Source organism: Callithrix jacchus, chromosome 14 (assembly GCF_049354715.1).
Source record: "Callithrix jacchus isolate 240 chromosome 14, calJac240_pri, whole genome shotgun sequence".
Lineage (NCBI taxonomy): Eukaryota > Metazoa > Chordata > Mammalia > Primates > Cebidae > Callithrix > Callithrix jacchus.
Window position 1 is genome coordinate 21,249,745 of NC_133515.1, and position 18,350 is coordinate 21,268,094.

An 18,350-nucleotide genomic window follows, 5' to 3' on the forward strand; every position below is an offset into this window, starting at 1 on the left:
CCGAAGTCCCCAAAGTCCATTGTACCATTCTTGTGCTTTTGTGTCCTCATAGCTTAGCTCCCACATATCAGTGAGAACATATGATGTTTGGTTTTCTATTCCTGAGTTACATCACTTAGAATAAGAGTCGCCAATCTTATCCAGGTCACTGAAAATGCTGTTAAGTCATTCCTTTTTATGGCTGCATAGTATTCCATATATATATATACCACAGTTTCTTTATCCACCCGTTGATTGATGGGCATTTGGGTTGGTTCCACAATTTTGTAATTTTGAATCGTGCTCCTATAAACATGCATGTGCAAGTATCTTTTTTGAATAACATCTTCTTTTCCTATGGATAGATACCCAGTAGTGGGATTGCTGGATTGGATGGTAATTCTACTTTTAGTTCTTTAAGGAAACTCCATACTGTTTTCCATAGTGGATATACTAGTTTGCATTCCCACCAGAAGGGCAGAAGTGTTTCCTGTTCACTATATCCACACCAACATCTGTTGATTTTTTGATTATGGCCATTCTTGGGGGAGTAAGGTGGGATTGCTTTGTGGTTTTGATTTGCATTTCCCTGATCGTTAGTGATGTTGAGCATTTTTTCATATGTTTGTTGGCCATTTGCATATCTTCTTTTGAGAATTGTCTATTCATGTTCTTAGCCCACTTTTTGATGGGATTTTTTGTTTGTTTGTTATGTTTTGTTTTGTTTTGCTTTTGAGACAGAGTCTCGCTCTTTCACCCAGGCTGGAGTGCAGTGGCACGATCATGGCTCACTGCAATCTCCTCTTCCCAGGTTCAAGTAATTCTCCTGTTTCAGCCTCCCAAGTAGCTGGGACTATAGGGGCGTGCTACCATGCCCGGCTAATTTTTTGTATTTTTAGTAGAGATGGGGTTTCACCATGTTAGCCAGGATGGTCTTGATCTCCAGACCTCGTGATCTGCCTGCCTTGGCCTCCCAGAGTGCTGGGATTACAGGCATGAGCCATTGTGCCCTGTCTGTTTGTTTTTTTCTTACTGATTTGTTTGACTTCCTTGTAGTTTCTGGATATTAATCCTTTGTCAGATGAATACTTTGAGAATATTTTCTCCCACTCTGTGGGTTGTCTGTTTACTCTACTGTCTGTACCTTTTGCTATGCAAAAGCTCTTTAGTTTAATTAGGTCCCAGCTATTTATCTTTGTTTTTATTGCATTTGCTCTTGGGTTTTTTGTCATGAAATCCTTGCCTAAGCCAATGTCTAGAAAGGTTTTTTCAATGTTATTTTCTAGAATTTTTATACTTCCAGGCCTTAGGTTTAAATCCTTAATCCATCTTGAGTTGATTTTTGCATAAGGTGAGAGATGAAGATCCACTTTCATTCTCCTACGTGTGGCTTGCTGATTATCCCAGAACCATTTGTTGAAAAGGGTGTCCTTTCCCCAGTTTATGTTTTTGTTCGCTTCGTCACAGATCAGTTGACTGTAAGTATTTGGGTTTATTTCTGGGTTCTCTACTGTTCCATGGGTCTATGTGCCTTATTTTATACCAGTACCACACTGTTTTGGTGACTATGGTCTTATAGTATAGCTTGAAATCAGGTAGTGTGATGCCTCCAGATTTGTTCTTTTTGCTTTGTCTTGCTTTGGCTATGTGGGCTGTTTTTTTTGGTTCCATATTAATTTTAGATTTTTTTTTCTAATTCTGTGAAGAATGATGTTGGGATTCTGATAGGGATTGTGTTGAATTTGTAGATTGCTTTTGGCAGTATGGTTGTTTTCACTATATTGATTCTACCCATCCATGAGCATGGGATGTGTTTCCATTTGTGTCATCTGTGATTTATTTCAGCAGTGTTTTGTAATTTTCCTTGTAGAGGCCTTTCGACTTCTTGGTTAGGTATATTCCTCAGTATTTTATTTATTTATTTTTTTCAGCTATCGAGAAAGGGGTTGAGTTCTTGATTTGATTCTCTGGTCATTGTTGGTGTATAGAAAAGCTACTGATTTGTGTACACTAATCTTGTATCTGGAAACTTTGCTGAATTCTTGTATCAGTTCTAGGAGATTTCTGGAAGAGTCCGTAGAATTTTCAAGGTAAATGATCGAATCATCAGCAAACAGTGACAGTTTGACTTCCTCTTTACCAATTTGGATGCCCTTTATTTCTTTCTCTTTTCTGATTGCTCTGGCTAGGACTTCCAGGTTGAAAAGGAGTGGTGAGAGTGGGCATCCTTGTCTTGTTCCAGTTCTCAGAAGGGATGTTTTCAACTTTTCCCTATTCAGTGTTATGTTGGCTGTGGGTTTATCATAGGTGGCTTTTGTTACATTAAGGTATGTCTCTTGTATGCCAATTTTGCTGAGAGTTTTGACCATAAAGGGATGCTGGATTTTGTCAAATGCTTTTTCTGCATCTGTTGAAATGATCGTGTGATTTTTGTTTTTAATTCTGTTTATGTAGTGTATCACATTTATTGACTCGCATATGTTAAACCATCCCTGCATCCCTGGTATGAAACCCACTTGATCATGGTAGATTATTTTTTTGATATGTTATTGGATTCGGTTAGCTAATATGGATTTTAGCATCTATATTCATCAGTGATATTGGTCTGTAGTTTTTTGGTTATGTCCTTTCCTGATTTTGGTATTAGGATGATGCTGGCTTCACAGAATAAATTAGGGAGGGTTCCTTCTTTCTCTATCTTGTGGAATAGTGTCAAAAGGATTTATACCAATTCTTCTTTGAATATCTGGTAGAATTCTGCTGTGAATCCATCTGGTCCTGGACTTTTTTTGTTGGTAATTTTTAAATTACCATTTCAATCTTGCAGCTTACTATTGGTCTGTTCAGCGTATCTAATTCTTCCAGATTTAAGCTAGGAGGGTTGTGTTTTTACAGGATTTCATCCATCTCTTCTAGGTTTTCTAGTTTATGTGTGTAAAGGTGTACATAGTAGCCTTGAATAATCTTTTGTATTTTGGTGGTGTCAGTTGTAAAGTGTCCTGTTTCATTTCTTAGTTAGGTTATTTGGATTTTCTCTCTTCCTTCTTTGGTTAATCTTGCTAATGGTCTATTGATTTAATTTATCTTTTCAAAGAATCAACTTTTTGTTTCATTTATCTTTTTTTTTTCTTTTTTTGAGACAGAGTCTCGCTCTTGTTGCCCAGGCTGGAGTGCAATGGCGTGATCTTAGCTCACTGCAACCTCTGCCTCCTGAATTCAAGTGATTCTCCTGCTTCAGCCTCCCAAGTAGCTGGGTTTATAGGGATGTGCCACCATGCCTGGCCAATTTTTGTATTTTTAGTAGAAATGGGATTTCTCCATTTTAGTTGGTCTTGAACTCTTGACCTAAGGTGATCCGCCTGCCTTGGCCTCCCAAAGTGCTGGGATTACAGGCATGAGCCACTGCTCCTGGCCTGTTTCATTTATCTTTTATGTTTTTCGTTTGTTTGTTTCAATTTCATTTGGTTCTGCTCTGATCTTGGTTATTTCCTTTCTTCTGCTGGGTTTGGGTTTGGGTTGTTCTTGTTTCTCTAGTTCCTTGAGGTGCAACTTTAGATTGTCTATTTGTGCTCTTTCAGACTTTTTGATGTAAGTGTTTAGGGCTACGAACTTTCTATTTAACATCCCATTTGCTATATCCCAGAGATTTTAATAAGTTGTATCATTATTGTCATTCAGTTTGGAGAATTTTTAAATTTTCATCTTGATTTTGTTTTTGACGCAATGCTCATTCAGGAGCAGGTTATTTAATTTCCATGTATTTGCATGGTCTTGAAGATTCCTTTTGAACTTGATTTCCAGTTTTATACCACTGTGATCTGAGATAGTGCTTGATATAATTTCAATTTTCTTAAATTTATTGAGTCTCAATTATGGCCTATCATATGGTCTATCTTGGAGAAAGTTCCACGCACTGTTGAATAGAATGTATATTTCACAGTTTTTGAATGAAATGTTCTGTATATGTGTATGTGCCTAAAATATCTTTTAAGTCCATTTGTTCCAAGGTATAGTTTAAATCCATTGTTTCTTCCTTGATTTCTGTCTTGATGACCTGTGTAGTGCTGGTGGTGGAGTATGGAAGTCCCCCACTATTATTGTGTTGCTGTCTATCTCTTTTCTTAGGTCTATTAGTAATTGTTTTATAAATTTGGGAGCTCCAGTGTTAGGTGCATATATGTTTAGGATTGTGATATTTTCCTGTTGGACAAGGCCTTTTACCATTACATTCTGTCCCTCTTTGACTCTTTTAACTGATGTTGCTTTAAAGTTTGTTTTGTCTGATATAAGAATAGCTACCCCTGCTCACTTTTGGTGTCCATTTGCATGAAATGACTTTTTCTGACCTTATACATTAAGTTTATGTGAGTCCTTATGTGTTAGGTGAGTCTCCTCAAGGTAGCAGATAGTTGGTTGGTGAGTTCTTATCCATTCTGAAGTTCTGTATCTTTTTAAGTGGAGTATTTAGGCCATTTACACTCAATGTTAGTATTGAAATGTGAGGCACTTTTGCATTCACCATGCTCTTTGTTGCCTGTGTACTTTGTTTTTTGCTTTTTAACTTGTATTTTTGTTTTATAGGTCCTGTGTTATTTATGCGTTAAAGTGGTTCTGTTTTGATGTGTTTCCAGGATTTGTTTCAAGATTTAGAGCTCCTTTTAGCAGTTCTTGTAGTGGTGGTTTGGTAATGATGAATTCTCTCAGCATTTTTTTGTCTGAAAATGACTGTATCTTTCCTTCATATATGATGTTTAATTTTACTGGATACAAAATTCTTGGCCGATAATTGTTTTTTGTTTGAGAAGGCTGAAGATAGGTCCCCAATCCCTTCTAGCTTGTCGGGTTTCTGATGAGAAATCTGCTGTTAATCTGATAGGTTTTCCTTTATAAATTACCTGGTGCTTCTGTTTCATAGCTCTTAAGATTCTTTCCTTCATCTTAACTTTGGATAACTTGATGACAATGTGCCTAGGGGAAGATCTTTTTGCAATGAATTTCCCATGTGATCTTTGTGCTTCTTGTATTTGGCTGTCTATGTCTCTCACAAGGCTGGGAAAGATTTCCTTGATTATTCCTCCAAATATATTTTCCAGGGTTTTAGAATTCTCTTCTTCCTCAGGTACACTAATTATTTTCAGATTTGGTCATTTAACATAATCCCAGACATCTTGGAGGTTTTGCTCATGTTTTCTTATTCTTTTTTCTTTGTCTTTGTTGAATTGGGTTAATAATTCAAAGACTTTGTCTTCAAGTTCTGAATTTCTTTCTTCTACTTACTTGTTCAACTCTATTGCTGAGACTTCCCAGAGCATTTCACATTTCTAAAAGTGTGTCCAAAGTTTCTTGGATTCTGTTGTCCTACAGGGCATTTTCTTTGTATAGTACTCTCCCCTTTTTCCTATGGATGTGGCTTCCTGTGAGCCAAACTGCAGTAATTGTTGTCTTTCTTCTGGATCTAGCCACCCAGTGAGTCTACCCAGCTGCAGGCTGGTATTGGGGATTGTCTGCACAGAGTCCTGTGATGTAGGTCTCTTAGCCATGGATAACAGTGCCTGTTCTGGTGGAGGTGGTGGAGGGTACAATGGAGTCTGTGAGGGTCCTTACTTTGGTGGTTTAATGCTGTATTTTTGTGCTGGTTGGCCCACTGCCGGGAGGTGGCACTTTCCAGAAAGCAACAGCTGTAGTAGTGTGGAGAGGAGCTGGTGGTGGGTGGGGCCCTAGAACTCCCAAGATCATATGCCTTTTGTCTTCCACCAGGGTGGATAGGGAAGGACCATTAGGTGGGGGTAGAGCTAGGTTTGTCTGAGTTCAGACTCTCCTTGGGTGGGTCTTGCTGTGGCTGCTGTGGGAGATGGAGGTGAGATTCCCAAGTCACTGGAGTTGTGTGCCTAGGAAGATTATGGCTGCCTCTGCTAAGTCATGCAGGTTGTCAGGGAAGTGGGGAAGGCCAGCAGTCACAAGCCTCACCCAGCTCCCACACAAACTGAAGGGCCAGTTTCACTCCAACTGTGTTGCCCGCGACAGCCCTGAGTCTGTTTCCAGGCAGAGGGCAAGATGGATTTGAAAACCTGCCCAAGGCTATCTGCCTCCCAGCTGTGAGAGAAAAGGGCTTTAGTTCTTCCCCCACCTATAAAGTCTGTACACTGGATGCATGCCCTCCCCTGAGTTTTGGCTAGGAGGCTTCTCTCCCCATTCAAATTGTTACAGAGTTCAGCTACAGAAGTCCTTCTCCCTGTGTAGTTTTACCTTCTGCTCCTCTGGCCACCCTCCCGATGGATCCCTATGGTGCTAGGCAGGAATGGGCTGCTTGGGGACCCAGTGAGCTCCCAGGGTCTTTCTGCTGCTTCCTCTACCCCTATATTTTGTTTGGCTCACTAACTTGACTCAACTCTAGGTAAAGTTGGAAACTTCTCCCACAAACGAAACTTCAGCTTCTCCAGTGGGGATGTGTGTTTGGGAGAGGAGGGTCTCCCCTTCCCACTTCCTCATTTGGGGTACTCACAGTATTTGGGGTGTCTCCTGGTTCCTGCAGGAGCAGTCTGCTTCTTTCAGAGGGTCTGTGGGTCCTCTCAGGATTGCTGGTTTGTTCTTGCAGTCAATCTGGAGCTAAAATTCGCAATGCAAGCCTCCACATGCTGCTGTGTTGGGAGCTGCAATCTAGTCCTGTCTCCCATACACCATGACCTCCTCCGCCTTCTGATTAGTTATTTTTGTACAGTATCTTTTAATTTGGTCTTGTCTGATGTTTCCTCATTATAACTTCGTTTATCTTTAATTCAGGAGTAATCCTATTCATGATTGAAAACTGAGAAAGTTCAGAAATAAATATGATCATATATGTGCACATACTCATATATGTGCATACACCTATTTAATGGGGTTATTCTGTACCTGCTTTTCCCTCAAATTAGCATTCCTAGCACAGAAGTAGAATTGCCTTATATCCAGAGTGAGGAATGGGGAGGTAAATAGGAGAGAGGGAGAATGCCAAGGTGAGTGAGTGATTATGAGCCCACTGAACAGAAGACGTGCTGGCTGAGAGGCAAGTACAGAATCAGCCTAGCACAAGCCCCTTCTCTGACTTGGTCTTTTGGGGGTGCAGCTGCTGCTGCCCACTGGGGCTGAACCCAGAGCACTAGGCCTTGGGGGCCCAGCAGATTCTGTCTTAGGGCCTAAGACCTCATGGATAGGCCTGTTTTTCTAAGTATGTGAGTACAGAGAGTGGGTTGTAAAACCAGGCCAGCAAAGAGACAAATAACTCAAAATCCAGTAATGGGATTCTGCTGCTGTCCATGGTGGAGGCAGCCCAGGGAGGACCCTTCCATCCAGCTGCTGCTGATGAGGTACCCTAAGGACTTGAGAGCAGGTCCATGCTGCAGACTTTCTATATGAACAAGAGGCCAGATGTGACAGGAGGGCATAGTCAGACAGGTTCCCATGAGACCTGAGCTCCTCCTCCAGCTTCCCCAGGCTTGGAGCCACCCAGCTGGCTAGGCCGGCTCCCCTGTGTTTCTTGGTGATGACAGACTGGGATAGGCCAGGCCCTGGGGAGTCTGCAGTTTCTTTACCACTTTTGCTCCCCTCAGCTTGCTCTCATGGATCATTGCCTAAAATGGTTTATTTTCAAGTCTTTGCCAGTGAAATTCACATTTTTAAACTTTTTATTTTGTAGTAATTATAGATTCGTAGGAAGTTGCAAAGATAGTTCAGACAGGCCTCCTGTCCCTGTCCCCAGCTTCCCCCCACCGGCCGCATCTTTCCTAACGGTAGTACAGTATCAGAGCCCAGAAGCTGCCCTTGGTACCTTAGGGCTCCACTTTTCTCTTCCATGTGGAGATTTGGGGAATCATCACTGCATCATGTACAGGGCTGCCACTCACCGCAAGGATCTCTCTCACGCTACTCTTTCAGAGTGCACCTCTCCCGCCCCCCTCTCCCTCACCCGCTCCTGAACAAACCCCTAAAATCTGCTACTTTCATCCCCATAATTTTGTTATTTCCAAAAAGTTACATAAATAAATGGAATCACACAGTATATGGGCCTTCAAGGTTGGCTTCTTCCACTCAGCCTAATGCTCTTGAGCCTGTTCAAGCTGTGGCCCATGTCAATAGCTCCTTCCTTCTTACTGCTGAGTAGCGTTCAGTGGTCTGGCTTTGCCATTGTTTAACCATCTGCCTATTGAGAAATAGTTTGCTTGTTTCCAGTTCTTGGCTGTTCCAAATAAAGCTTCTGTGGAAACTTGTGTGCAGGTTTTTCTGTAGGGGTAATGGTCAGTTCTCCTGGAAAATGCCCCTACATGATTGCTGGGTGGTGTAGTAAGTGTATGCTTTACGAAGAAAGTGACAAACTGTTTTCCAGAGTGGCTGGAGAATAACTTTTGCGCTTTATATTCCCACTATTGATTTTGAGACTTTAGCATTAAAGTTCATGTTTCATGCAGTTTACTGGTGAATTTAGATTTCTTACATAAAGACAATATTAATTTTCAAACATAATCTCCAAGTGCAAAAAAAGGTTTGAATGGATAATTTTAAGATGAGAACAGATATCCATTTATTTTCTCTCTCCTTTATGCAGCGAGTGTGTGTGCCTCGGGGGAGCCTGGGGTGAGTGCCACGCACACCCCTCCCCTGCTCTGGGGCCAGCTGTCTGCATGTGCTGGGGGCTGACCATGCCATTACCTGTGTGATGTGAGGTGACTCATCAGCTTTTTTATAAGCTGAAGGGTGGAAGCTGCAAGCTAACCCAGGTGACTGTGAACAAGGAAATGCTTTGTGAATATGACTCCAATAAATTCTTTTAACTTTCAACCTTGTCACTAGTTGACTTACGAGATTTTTGACTAGTTTAAAAAAAACAGCTAAGATTTCTAGAGGCTCAGAAAGTTAAAGAGGGAGATGTGAACTCTTTGTTTGATATTAGATGTTTTCCTTTCAGCTGCTTAACTCACTGTCCTATCAGTCAGAGGAAAATCCTCTGAGCCCTTAGAAGTTTATCCCAAGTTCTTCGAGTTTGGCAAGTTCATCGTACGTCTTACCCAAATGGCCAGTATCACCTTCATTCCAACCTGCTGCTGCTTCTACTCTGTTTATATGGAAGAGCCTGTTTGAAACTCACTGAGGCCAGGGGCGCCCCAGGAGGCCCCTAGGGCTGATTCTGTGTGGACTGCAAGTGAGTGGGTGGGGCTGGGAGAAGGAATTGGGGCTCCTCTTAGTCCTGGCCTTAGGGCAGGTGTCTTCCTCTTCCTTCTAATGTTGCCTTAGAAGTTGAGTTTTCCACAAGAAAAAATCATCTCTCTTCCTTTCCTCTGCTCCCATCAGTTCTCCATACTTCCAGGAGCAGCAAAGTTTAACTCAATATACTCCAGTTTCTGTTCATGCTTCTGCCTTCTTGTCTCTGTCCTTCCCTTCACTTCCCTCACTGCCACGTGGCCTCTTCCCGTCTTTGGTCCAGCTACCGCAGGCCAGCGCCCTTCCCTTCTGTTCTCCTGCAGGACATGAGAGCCACTGACCTCTGTGCCCACAGGACCACAGAGTTCCATTGGAATAATGCCCAAGAATGTCCCCTGGAAGACAAGGAAGGGAGAACATGAGGAAAGGGACGGCCTTGGGCTGGGGAAGAGCAGGGCCTCCCAGGAGAGATGAGAGGGGCCATGGGACAGGAGTTGGATGTGAGCCTCCCCACACTGCCTGTGGCCACCTTGGCCTTCCTTCCCCTTGGCCAGGCCCAGCCCCTACTCTGGGAGACCACAGTGTGTTCACATTCAATAAAATAGAGTCAGTCATGATGGGGTCTAAACTCTGGCTCTGCTTCTTCATTGCTGTGAGACCCTGGGCAGTTTACTTAATCACTCTGAACCACGGTTTCATCAACAATGGAAAGAGTTAACCAAAAGGAGAACAGGGATCCTATAAGACAGTTGTGGGGTTTGAATGTGGACTTCACAGGAAGTGTCAGGACATGGCAAGTGAGTGCTCCATAAAGTCAGCCCATGCTACTTTATCATTGGCGGTTATCGGACCTCTTACTAGAAAGCACAGGTCTCTTGTAAGACAAGTAACAACTGTAAGTCAGTAAGTGTTTGTTGAAACATCACTGCCACTCTAGCCCCATGCTCTGCTCTTAGGGGCATACAAAAATAATATGGTCATTGAGAGGATAAGTTAAGGCATGAGCCTCTCTTAAAGGAGTGGTGCAACAAACACACTGAAGATGCAACAAGCACCCCAGGAAACCACGAGACAGGTGGAAAGCAGAGGCTGCAGAGGCTGCACAGCCACAGTTGCCAAGGAGTGCTGGAAGCCAGGTGGTGTCAGGACAGCTGACTCAAGGAGGAGCTTGATGTTTTTGAAGGGCTTGGATTGATTGGTGACACATTTGGTTGTTGAGATGAGGACTGCTTAGGACCAGGAAGTTAATAAATATATCAAGTCAGGGTATAAGGACTGAAACCCCCCACTTCAATCTCAAGTATTCGTTCCAGCTGACCACCTACTCTCTCTCTGCCAAGCACTGGCGATACAAAAATAAGTCAGACATGGTCCCTGCCTAAGGAGCCTGATGAGTAAAGAGGGAGATGGAGAACAGCCAAGGATATCCGCAAAGGGCGCTGTGCCTCTCACGGTCTAGTAGGAAATGGAAACCATGATAGGTGCTTCACAAGGAGAGGAGTCAATACAGGGACTTGTTCACAGTCGTTGTTGGAAGGCTGGCTGAACAGAAAGGGAACTGAACAATCCAGAGAATAATAAGCACTCACAGCAGCTGCCGCCCATTCCCAGAATCAGGGACAGAAGAGCAGCAAGGCTGATGCTCAAACCTCTAGAGGAAGCTGTCCCTGCCTTGCCAGTGCTCAGACCTGTATGGGGGTACTGGGAGACAGTGGCCACCCCAAAGAAAGGGCACAGGGACCTTCATCTCCAGCTGCTGCTGCTGATTCTGCAGAGACTATGGCAAGGCCCAGAAAGGCAGCAGGAAGCCCCCACTCCTCACCTAACATCCCAGCCTCCCTCCAATCCTCCTCTGCCAGAACCTAGCAAGGATCTCACATCACACAGCAGAGAATCACTGGGAACCAGCTGGCCTGGCCCTGCATCCCTGCCCACTCCAGCCCCTGTCTGAACTTCCAGCCCTGGTCTTTCCCCGGATGTCCAGTGGGACCCTGAGTAACCTTCCCTGAACCAGTGGACTCTCTCAGCTCAGCCAAGACAGGCAACCAAGCACACTGTCAGAAGGCCAGCCCACCCGGCGGGGTCCAAAAAATTGATGGCTGCCCTGAAGGAGCCACCAGCTGCTGGCGTGGAGCCTAACAGAGAGGCCCCAGGCAGTCCCACCCACTGGACCCAGGGCGAGCTCCAGATAAGGAGCCTTGCCAAGTGGAAGTGCTGCTTCTATCTGCCATTCCCAAGAGTTTTTTCCCTGGAGAACTTTCCCCGGGGCAGGGCAGATCTGTGGGAGTCCGGAGAGGCTTCTAGAGTGTTGTTCAGATTAGCAACACTCAGGGCAAAGGGCCCTAGTGGGGAGGAGCTCGAGGACTCTGGCCTTTGCCCCTCATCTCTATCCAGCCTCCCCCCTGCCTCATCCATCCCTGCCAGCCAACCCCTAGCCTCAGGCCCGCTTTGCCTTCTGAAGAGACCAGCCTGTTCCTCAGTCACCACCTGGTCAAGCCTTCCCCATCTCTGCCAGAATGGATGGCTACTCAGGCCCCACACGGGCCCCACCCCATTGGACAGGGCCAGCTTGTATCCATGTTTTACAGCACTAGCTCCCTGGATTATCACTTCCTGTCCCCTGGCCACAAGCTGTCCCTAGAAGGTACCAGCACGGCCCCGGAACACAGCCTCAGTGGGCTCCCCATGCAGAGGGCCTGGATATCATGGGTCTGGGACGCCAGAATTTCTGACCTCTTTCAAAGAAGACTGGATTTTTTTGAGCTTTGCTTTTCTGCCTCAGCACTATTCACAGATTCCCCTCACCAGCCTCCCTCCAACACTGCCCATCTGGACCCTCTCTCTGCCCTAGTGATGTTGGGGGAAGCATAGAGGGGAATGTGTATTTATTTGAGCACTTTCCTCTCTGACAGCAGTTTTTTATAGTCCGTCCTACGAACTGGGGCCGTGAGGCATCTCAGGATACAAGGGGTGCCAGTGGGGTCAGGGTGGAGACAAGGTGGTGGAAAAAGCCTTCCTGGGGAAGACTGAGGGAAGGTTTCTCCCTGCTGGGAGAATTTCTGGGGCCTGGGAGGTGATGGAGCAGGAAATGGGTGAGGATAAAACAAATAAGCATTTGTCCCCATTTGGTTCAGGTTTCTGGCAGGAACGCCCATCTGCGGCTGGGCTACAGTGGAAGGCCCAGAAGGTGGCAAGCAGTGCCACCTTCATGGGTCTCCATCCAAGGAAGCTGAGGCTGTGAGCAGCTAGTGAGTGGTGTGTCCAGCAGCTGCCTCCTCCTTTCTTAAGTGAGTCAGTGACATGTACTAAGCACTTGCTTTATGCCAGGCTCTGTGCTTTACTCTAGGGACAAGGACCTCAGGGCACAGTCCTGCCTCCAGGAGCTCAGACTCCTGGCAGGAGGCAGGGAAGAGACAAAGAGAGACAATGAAAATGGAGCATGACCCTAAGGGAAGTATGGCAGGAGGCTTGGTAGTCAAGGGTGGCTTCCTGGAGAAGGTGACAAGGTCTGGTTCCTGCCTTTCAGGGTCTGGTCATAGATAGACTGGGGGTCAGCTGAGGAGATATAAGCAGGCAATCAATCAACCAGGACTAAGTGACCTGGTGCCTAATGAAGGTCAGGAACATAGTTACTAGTCACAAAATGTCTGTGGGCTCCTGAGGGGAAAGGAGGGAGTGGGGGCTTACCCTGAGCCTGAGTCAAGGGCTCATCAGGCAACTTCTTGTGAGGACATAGGGACATGAAGTGAATCCATGTACAGGGGCCAAACAGGGAGAGTGAAAAAGAGTTTGCCAGGTGGGGTTGAGGGGGCAGGGAGAGTGGGGAAGCCCAGCCACAGGGCCACAGAGGGAGCAGGATGCCTTCCCCTCGCTGCTTTACAGACTTCCTGCGGCTTTGTAAGGTATACAGGTAGATAAAAGGGAAAATATGCCTTCCCAAATGCTGGTTTGATTTTGTCCTCTTCCTTTTTTTTTGGGTGGGGGGACAAGAAGGAAAAGGCCTTCAGACTTTGAATGGAAAAGAATGTTCTAATTAGTCCATTTTATGTGACATTGTGAGGGCAGTCTGTCTGAATGGGCGGACATGGTCCTGGGGGAGGAGGAAGCAGGAATGGGAGGCCTGGCCCTGACTCAGGGCTCCTCCCAAACTGTGCTTCCTGCCACTCTGGTGCACCCACTTCAGGAAGGCCAGGCGCACTGCCAGTCCCATTCTAAGAGTGCTTATAGGTACCAAGGACCTCCTTATATGACTCACTCAGCCAGCAGCAGCTGCAGATTTCCTGCCAGCACTGTTCTCCAGTGGGAGATGGGACAGGGCCCTCACTGGAGGCCTAAGGGGCCCGGGCTGGCAATTTCCTGCTAGCCTTAAAGCCACAGAAATAGGAAATTCTCCCTCCATGAGTCAGGACCCAGTGACTCAGGGTTTGGAAGTGCACTAGGTTGAACTGTGGAGTGTGGAACTTTCATATAATGCTACTTGTTTTTGGGGTCCTCTTGGGGTGCTGGAGACAGGCCTGCCATACACCTGCTGGGTATCTGAGGATGCCCCTCTGCCTTTAGAGCCAGTATCCTCCTGTATTCAAAGCATAAAGGAGATAAGGACGGCTGCTCAGAAGGCTTCTTGAGACTGCAGGGCCAGCGAGAGAGGGGTGGAAGCAGTCGGCCAAAAGCAGCACCCAGGTGGGCTCTGGGTCTCGGAGCCACCCACAGGGAGACTTGCAGTCAAGTGAGCCCTGCCCAGGAGCACCCAGCACCACCTTGCTGGGTCCCTGGCTTCTAGCTGAGGCACTTGGGGTAGCAGCACGCGTGTGGAAGACCCTAGCTGGGGTACAGGGAGTTCCAGTCACACAGAGGTAGGACACTGCAGAGCTCCTCCCACTCTCCCTGACAACTGGCCTGTCATCTTACCACATGTCCCTTTACCTTCCTCAGTGGCTCCCTCTCCCACTCAGGCCCCTGTATTGACCCTTAGGCCCTGGGATGGTGCTCCTGCTGCAGCCATCAGGCTGGGGCCTGTGCTGGGCTGAGGCCTGTGCTGGGCTGGGGCCTGTCCACGGTGCAGTGCTGTGAAGGAGAGGAGTGGTCCGGGCTGGGGCCTGTCCATGGTGCAGTGCTGTGAAGGAGAGGAGTGGTCCGGGCTGGGGCCTGTCCACGGTGCAGTGCTGTGAAGGAGAGGAGTGGTCCGGGCTGGGGCCTGTGCTGGGCTGGGGCCTGTCCACAGTGCAGTGCTGTGAAGGAGAGGAGTGGTCCGGGCTGGGGCCTGTCCACGGTGCAGTGCTGTGAAGGAGAGGAGTGGTCCAGGCTGGGGCCTGTCCACGGTGCAGTGCTGTGAAGGAGAGGAGTGGTCCAGGCTGGGGCCTGTCCACGGTGCAGTGTGTGAAGGAGAGGAGTGGTCCGGGCGGGCAGGAAGGAAGGCGTGCTGGAGCAAGGGCTTCCACAAGCTCATCCACAGAAAGAGAGATTTCCATCATAACCTTATAAATTACAGGCAGGTGTGGGTGTGTGTGTAAGTGAAACAAAAGATCCAGGATTTCCTATCCTGTAGACAATACACTCCTATACTTTATATCCTAGTCTGCTTAAGTTCCTTTTCTGTTTTTGTTTTTTTTAAGAGACAGGGTCTTGCTCTGTCTCCCAGGCTGGAATGCAGTGGTACAAGTATAGCTCCCTGCAGCCTGGAACTCCTGGGCTCAACGGATCCTCCCACTCAGCCTCCCAAGTAGCTAGGACTACAGGTGTGTGTCACCATGCTTGGTTAATTTTTTGAAATGTCTCCTAGAGACAGGATCTCACTTTGTTTCCTAGACTGACCTCAAATGACTAACCTCAAGGAATCCTCCTACCTCAGCTTCCCAAAGTGCTGGGATTACAGGTGTGAGCCATTATGTCCATTCGGCTTCAATTCTTAATGCTGGTTGATAATCCAATAAATGGAGTCACAATCCATGAATGAATCTCACTCACAGTTTGCCAGTCCCAGGGCTGGGGGAACTGGTGGAGGCTTGGGGAGCCTGGCATAGAGGCAGAGGGTAGGTGGCCTGAGTTTGGCCTAGGAGTTATGGGAGGCAGTGGAGTGTTTGAAGAGAGGGTGAGGGGTATGGGTGACCTGCACAGACTTGAATCCCAGGGACTCCTCAGCAGTGCTGTGAAAGGGCTGTCGCTGTCACTGTCCAGGACTGGCCTCAATAGAAGGGAAATGCACTATCTCATGTCCCGTGATCTGGGTCAGCACCTCAGTTTGTGTCATCTGGGAGCCAGTCTCCTTCCATCTCTTTCCTCCTCCATTTCACAGCCTAAACCTCTCACCAGTAAGGCCAGCTGGGGAACTCATTCCACGGAAACAGTTTAGAGTGAGAGGACTTTTTCTGCAACAGGTGTTTGCAGCATCATCTGTAATAGGAAAAGGCTAGAAACCCCCATATACCTTGACTAGGGCCTAATTGAGTAAATGAGGTTTTATCAACTCGATGGAAGATAATTTTGGCATTGAAAATACAGTGGACCCTTGGAACTCCTGGATTCTGTATTTGCATATTGACCCACTGCTAAGATATATTTGTAACTCCCAAATTAATACACTTGGCACTTTCACAGTCATTCATAGACATGCTCAGAGCAGCAAAGAACTTGAGATGCCAAATACGCACACACATTCCCAGCTGAGGTCAAGCAAGGTGACCCTCTGCTTCGGATTTGGGTTCTTGGACTGTAAAGTGTCCTTTTCAAGGTCCCTTTAGTGCTGAATGTTCAGAACCAAACTCCTACTCATTTTGGGTGAACAGAACCAAACTCCCAAAGGTTGCAATAGTGGCAGGAACGTGGGCACATCTGTTTGTCGGAACTGTGACTCTTGAAGCATTTTACACGGCAACTGCCTGATGGGGTCTGAAGCACAGCCCCAGGATAGGCCTTGCCTTGTTTTTTCCTTTTTCTTGAGACAGGGTCTTACTCTGTCACCCATAATGGCACAATCAAGGTTGTCTGCCTCCTGAGCTCAAGTGATCCTCCTCCCATCTCAGCCTCCCAAGTAGCTGGGACTAGAGTCATGTGCCATCATGTCTGGCTAATTTTTCTATTTTTTTTTTTTAGAGATAGGTTTCATCATGTTGCCCAGGCTGCTTTTGAACTCTTGGGCTCAAGTGATCCCCACCTTGGCCTTTCAAAGTCCTGGGATTACGGTGTGAGCCACTCACCTGGCTGTTTTTTCCTTTTAAGGGGTGTGCATCAAAGAGCTGTTTGGACACCATGTTCATAGCAGCATTGTTCACAATAGCCAAAAGGTGGAAGCAACCCAAATGTGTATAAGCAGGTGAGTGGATAAACCAAATGTGACACACAAATGCAATGGAATATTATTCGGTCTTGGAAAAGAAGGAAATTCTAACACATGCTACAACACAGATGAACTTTGAGAACATCATGCTAAGTGAGAAAAGGCAGTCGCAAAAGGACAAAGACTGCATGATTCCATTCATATCAGGTACCCAGAGTAGACAGAAAGTAGAATGGTGGTTGCCAGGGGCTGTGGGGAGGGAAGAATGGGGAGTTGTGGTTTAATGGGTGCAGAGTTTCGGATCTGCAAGATGAAAAGCACTCTGGAGGTGGATGGTGGTGATGGTCTCACGACAGTGTGAGTGAACATGAATACCACTGAACTGTACACTTAAAAGTGGTTAAAATGGTTGATTTTGTTATATGTATTTAACCACAATTTTTAAAAAGAGAGAGAGGTATAAAGCAGACAAGAGAGCCTGGACTTAAACAGCATGCACTCTGCATACCTGAATGTGAGGGACGATCATTTCCTTCATCCTGAAACATCACAATGGCACAGAGAGCCTTCGGGGCATCCAGGTTCCCGCCATGGGCAACGCCCACGTGTGTCCTTTACAGAGCCCTTTCCTGCCTGGCCCGTGGTGGGACCAGGAGACCCCAGCTCACTTGTGTGCTGATGATATGAGCCACACCCAACTTGACTGGGGCCTTTTCCTCTGAGCCTGAAATTTTTGAGGCTTCATAGTACAGCCTGTGGTCACCTGAGTACCAGAAAAGAGAGGGAGAGGCAACGCTGTCATGAAAGTTAAGACAAACAGTAAGAAAAGGAATTCGGGGTTGTCAGTACGTGAAACCTGCCATGCTGAAGCAATGCCCAGCTATGCAGAAAAACCTGCCATAGGTACCCACCCCGGCACTCCCCTCTGCTTCTCAGCTCCTCTGCCCCACCCCAAACCCACACTTCTCAACCACGCCCGAAGCCCTGACCACACAGACCTGCGACCACGCATCTTTTTGACACCTCCTTCACCCTTCCCAGGGGTGGATTACTCAGGCAGTGTCTGTCTCAGAACCTCTCAGTGTGTGAGCCCGGCCCCTGCAGCAGCCCCTCGCCTGCCCATGAGGGGCTCCAGCTGCTCTGTGCAGGTGAGCAGGTCCATTCTCCCCAGAGGCCATCCTCCTTATTTCTTCCCATTCAGAATTCTCTAGTGAGCCTCCAATGCCCATACAACTTCATTTCCTTTTTACATTTACATAATTTTTGTTTTGGATTAGTTTAAATATGAACATGGCCCTACATTCAGAACTGTCTCCAAGCCAAGACGTTCTGCTTCTCCAAAACCAAGACACTGACTGGCTGATTGGGTCTCATTCTGGAAATACTCTGTTGACCTGCAACAAATGCACATACACACAGACACTCACACATGCATTTTCTTATTTTTCTGCACAAAAATCTTAGCACACTGGATACACTGGTCTGTGCCTTTACAACTCTTGGATTTTGTTCCATTTTGGGATATAGAATTTTCTCTCTCTCTCTTTTTTTTTGAAGATTGTAGAGTGTTTCACTTTGCAGACATAGTTGATTTAACTGCTCCCCTCTGGATGAAGGGATCATTTCCTAGCTTTTCTGTAAGCAACAGGCTGCAATAAAAAACATATATATATATAGATATTTGTCACTTTGCTCATGTTCATCATTCGTAGGACAAATTCCATCAAGTGAATTTACTGAATTGAACAGTATGTGCATTTAATGTTTTGATCAATGTCGCCAAAATAACAGTCGTTGATGCCACAGTTATTTAACCTGGAGGTGGCAATGGACTTCAACTGGGGGCTTGCAGACAGACAAACAGATATTGGGGGTCTGTGAGTCCCCAGATTTGTAGGCAAAAATTGTGTATGTGTATAGTACATTT

General features: G+C 46.3%; 1 protein-coding gene across 2 annotated transcripts in view; it reads left to right on the top strand.

Annotated features, from left to right (window-relative positions):
• Positions 1 to 18,350, top strand: part of MALL (mal, T cell differentiation protein like) — a 37,019-nt gene that overhangs the window by 4,822 nt on the left and 13,847 nt on the right. The window lies entirely within an intron of this gene.